This window comes from Eschscholzia californica, unplaced genomic scaffold, assembly GCF_041429995.1.
Source record: "Eschscholzia californica isolate CP2 unplaced genomic scaffold, dmEscCali1.0.p SCAF_2, whole genome shotgun sequence".
In the NCBI taxonomy this organism is placed as follows: Eukaryota; Viridiplantae; Streptophyta; class Magnoliopsida; order Ranunculales; family Papaveraceae; genus Eschscholzia; species Eschscholzia californica.
In genome coordinates this window covers 14,703,099-14,708,437 of record NW_028238309.1, presented here as the reverse complement: position 1 = coordinate 14,708,437, position 5,339 = coordinate 14,703,099, and the positions used below count along the sequence as shown (strand labels likewise).

The following is a 5,339-nucleotide window of genomic DNA, read 5'->3' as shown; positions in this document are numbered from 1 at the left end:
AATTGTTTTGTTTTGATAAATAAATCTCTAAACTATTATCTATTAATCGGTAAGTATACATCATCAAAGAATTCAACCTAAGTATAATGCATCAAATTAAAAGTATAGACAATGAAGAGAAAATCAATTTAACAAACTAAAACAAATTGAACCATGAAGCATAATCAAGAGTTAATCAATAAAAAATATGTATCTAAAAGATCAAAAATGAGGTTCATCGTAAAATCCTAAATGGAGAGTTTTAGCTACTCACGATTGAAAAAGAAATCATAGAGAATTCCATTTCAAAATTAAAATCGAAGGGAAAGAGATCACTTCACTTTTTAGTTGATGGTGATGATGATGGTGAATATTAATGAAAAATAAGGCTCAAATGATCAACTTTCTCTTTAAACAATTATCTCACTCTTTAAAGTTCTCTGTCAAATCCTCTCTCTTGCTACAATATAGTTCTCTAAAATTGTAACCTCCTATCTCTCTCTCTCTCTCTCTCTCTCTCTCTCTCTCTCTCTCTCTCTCTCTTTCTCTTCTCTCTAAACACAAAAATAATTCGGCAACCTCCCCTCTCTTTATAACTCACTGAAATACAAAAGAAGAAGAAGAAGAAGAAGAAGATAGTGGTAGCAACAGATTCTTTCTGTCTGAAAGTTTGCTCTATTTCTGATCCCATCACGTGCAAGTTAATGGCAAAAAGGTTGGAATGATTCGTTGTATCGCGGGCAATCCACTTAGTGTGCGTCACAATGAAGGTAAACGTCGGATTAAAGGACACGGGATTTGGACGTTATATGCCGAGCGGGGAGTACCAAAGTTTGGGCGCGCGCAAGTATTAGATCGTTCTTCAGACCTATCCCGAGTCTATCCCAGATGTATCAAAAATTTCAAATTGATGTCCTAGATTTGTGCCACGTGTTATAGAGAGATCAATGTTGACCTTTGGTCAACTGATTTTTACCGAATCTTTGACTTGGACCAACGTTTTGCTCCAGACTCCAATTTGACTTTGATTTTCGTCGTTGGATTCATACTCGACTCTACTTTACATTGTAGTATCAACATTGGCTAAAATTACCAGACTATCCTCGTCGCCAAATGACTAGAATGCCCTTAGTATGTCTTTCCTCCTATTTTATCCATTTTTCGTGCTCAATTCCTTAGAAGACCCCTGAATGAGAGAAACAAACAATTCATCAGAGTAACTGCTAGACATAGACTAACTAGCCCTAGTTAAGAGATTCAGATGGGATATTTTCATGTCTCATCAAACATCCCCAAACTTGGATTTTGCTAGTCCTCGAGAAAAACAGAAAAATAAAACTAAACCAAACTCACCACTTTCGTAAGAAATCACGATTGCACTTAGCACGTGCAACAAGCCGTTAAACCTCTAGGTTGCCCTAGAGGACGAGTTTTGTTTCGTGAGGGTTTGCAGTGAATATACCCACAAAATTCAAAAATCTAGAACGGTCTAAATATGACATGGACTAAAAATGTTTATCCGATAGAAGTTTTGAAAGCTAATAGGAATGAGATACCAGTCAACCAGACCACACAAATGCTAAAAATCCCTTCACTAGTAATTTAGACTCGAAATGCACGTGACCAGCCAATATGAACATTATCTCGGTTCTGAACAAACAAGACATTGATTACTGTCTCAATACATTTCGGCTCGACTTTTGCCTCACGGTCACATACTCAAAAAATTACGTCACTTAGAAATGGTTCACTCAATGTGTGGGTATGAATATGAAGGAAAACTCAACATATGAAAAAGTCAGACTAAAATCATTTCTTCATTATTAAGACATATTATTTTGGCTTAAGGTGCCATTAACCCATATTATTTTGGCCTAAATGGCCATGTTGATATTCTAGTGGCTTTTGGGCATGTACCAACTTCGTTTAGCCTAAACAACCAATTTTCTCATATAATATATATTTAAATATAATGTTATATATATAATACACAAAATGCAATCTAACAAGTTTCTCGAAAAATTGAACTAAAAATTATTGAACCAAGTAATGACCTAAATAAAAACAATACGTTAAGTTAAACTAAAAATTATATTTCCTAAAATAATAAACAAGACCAATGTAAAATATAAAATATTAGCTGACTTTTATTACTAATGTAGTGTTGTTAGGAGAGTTTGAAGTTATATTTCCCATTGGCCTTTGGGTATTGGTACTAAACTAAACCCCTTTATAAAATGATCATCATTCGATCAACTTATTTTTTGCATGGGTTATTGAGTAATGTTTTACATCATTTTATGTTGTTTGAATAGTTCTTTATTACTGTTAATCTTCTATAAGTTGTAATATCGAGAGTTAAAAACTTTTGTTTGTTCAGATTAATTTTCGGGCTAGAGACTTCTGCACTGATCTCCCCTACACTTTTGCTTACACTCTTCACAAATACTTGATTGTTGTTTAGCTCTTTATCTGTTACGTTTTGACTCTCCCAAGGACCGGTTTCCATCTTTCTCACCAACCCCATCCCCATCGAGGATTATTCGGGTACATGAAGGCTAGGTGATCTGATTTTAAAGAATTTTTCATTAGTGATTGCAAAGTAATGTTTATTTAGTTTTGAGTAATCATCTAATTGTTACTGAAAGATAAGAAAATTGAGAAAAGTACAAAATTACATAGGCAGACTCGAGAACTCACTGAACGGGTTTCTCAAGAATCACATGTATGATAGACATGTGAAGATAACGATAGAAGATAAAAAAAAATGGGAGCTATGTTGTGAGATAAAGCATAAGCTAGTGTTCTTCGACAATTTGGATTTAATATGCTCCACGAGCTACAAACTATCATCTCAGTATTCTACTATATGTTATTTATGAAAGTTAGAAAATGTCAAACAAGGAAAATCTTGTCGACATGTTTTTGAAGAATCACATGTATGATAAACATATGAAGATAACGATAGAATATACAAAAATGAGAACTACGTTGTGAGATAAAGCATAAGCTAGTGTTCTTCGACAATTTTTCTTTAATATACTCCACCAGCTGCAGACTATCGTCTCAGTCTTCCACTTTATGTTATTCAAGAAAGTCAGAATATGCCAAACAAGGAAAACTCTTGTCGTCTAGAATTGTTCGTAATATGGAAAAAATCTGTTTTTAATTTTGTATTTGTAGGCCATTATCGATAAAGTAGAATAATGTGTAAATAAAATGGAAAGAAGCAAAAAGAAATACTAACAAAGCCCGATTATCTCATTAAGTTTAGTGATTGAAACCTAAACTTACCCCAACCTGCCTTTGTAATGACTGGATGTAGTGTAATATCTCATTAAGATTTGTTTGTCGGAATTTTCAGCTTAACCTGCAAAAAACCATACATATGGGTTGATTCTAAGATAACTAGGGTGTCAATAATGATGAAATTATATTACAATAGCAGAATTTTTCTTCCCAGGACTACAAATTGCTTTCTTCTTACTCAAACATGAATGTAGTCATTTGGGGGCTCAAGAGACTTCTTATTTTCTTTGCGTTCTTTTGAGATCTTTCTCCTCTATTTGATCTTCCCTTTTACTTAACCTTTTGATTTCCTCACTTTATTTGATTTTCTTTGAATTAGATTGTCTTTTTAGAAGTCTTATCGAAACTACCACATATTTATTTTGTGTAACTCATATTAAGTGTCAAAAATGAGATTTGTTATGTCGAATAAATTTTCTTTTCTCTCTAAATTTTCTGTTTTGAGACATTCTTTTATAAGATTGAATAAATTGGAATTATTGCAACCTAGGTAATTAAGAGATATTTAACGGTGGAGATTTCTAATTAATTTTGTCCAAGTCACCTTGAGACTAAGCATCTAGGAACATTTATTTTGTAATTTTTGAGTCTATAGACCAAAAATAGGGTCCTAATAGGAGATTTAATCCTCTATAATCCTAAAAAGGATTTAAAAACCAAATTAATCATCATAAAAGAGATCTAGTCCATTTGTATTCATCTCGAGAGAAATATCAAATCTCTATAATATTTAATCCTTATTAATACCTATTATAACCTTTCCATATATTTTGTAACCGTTTTTGCCAAAATAATCATGTATATATCATTTCCTTAATTGTCTCCATCTTTCTCTCTCCAATCAGAATTATAATGAAAGAAATATTAACAAATCTAATATGTAACCGTAATATAGTATATCTCATTTTCAAGAACATTAACCTAGTTGTTTAACCACTATTAACATCAGAACTCTACATTCATCTCCATTAAACTTATCGAAGATCAATTCTTGAAGGTAATTATTTTTGCTAAAATCATAATGAGAACATTCATTTGTAAGATTTCGTTTTTGTTTTCATGTATTTGATATTACTGTTTTGTATTTAGATTCATTTTTAAGATCTAATAATTAATTTTTTAAACTGTATCAAATTGTTATGTATTATTTCTGAAAAAACGATTCAATTGTAGATCTTTCTCATAATATATATTTCCATCTTTGATAGATCTGAAATGGAAGTCTAAACTTCTCTCTCTCTCTCTCTAAAATTTTAATATCAATAATGAAATCTTTGATCTTTATATCATATTTAATGTTTTATTGAATCTAGGTATGTTCTATATCTTTCAATTTTCGTGGTATGTATCTTAAGATTTTCGTTTAATCATTACTGAAGTTTTTTTCAGATCAGATTCATCTTCACTGACGGACTCAGATTTGCGGTATATTCAGATTCATTGTTTTCTCTGGATATAAAGTACATGTACTTTACGCGTATTTTTTTCACAAAACAGTTGCCGTTTATAGTACAATAAATGTTCCAAAAATTATATGTAATTTATTGCACATTATACATATTTTTTCACATAACAGTGACCTTGTGATTCGAACTAACGTTATGTTTGTCTTCTAACACATTATGAAGTTTAACAAACAGTATGCATAATTTATTCCATTATACATGTCGTTTCTAGTAAATTGTTTGTTTTGTTAACAAATGTATATGTTTTCTTTTTGCAGTTTTGTTGTTACTTATGGAATTTGCTACTGAAGTTGGTCATTTGTTTCCTGGTGGTGCAAAATCATTTGGATATGCTCTTCGACAATATAGTGTAAATGTTGTTTGTCCTGCTCAAGACTACATATGCTCTTCGACAATATAGTGTAAACGATTTTTTGGTAACAGAATGTAAACGATGTGTAATGTAAAAGAAATTATGTGTTATGTAATAGAAAGTATGTGTAATTTACTGAACAAGACCCAAATACATTTGATAAATTACGTTGTATACTTGACTAATGATGGTTTATTCGTCATAAATAATACATAATTTACGTATTTGTTTCA

At 31.4% G+C, this 5,339-nt stretch overlaps 1 long non-coding RNA gene across 1 annotated transcript; it reads left to right on the top strand.

Annotated features, from left to right (window-relative positions):
• Window positions 1-3,879: 3,879 nt before the first annotated feature.
• On the top strand, window positions 3,880-5,339 carry LOC147556436 (uncharacterized). Its single transcript, XR_015234881.1, has 2 exons — window positions 3,880-4,285; window positions 5,012-5,339. It is a non-coding gene; the product is annotated as an uncharacterized LOC147556436 (long non-coding RNA).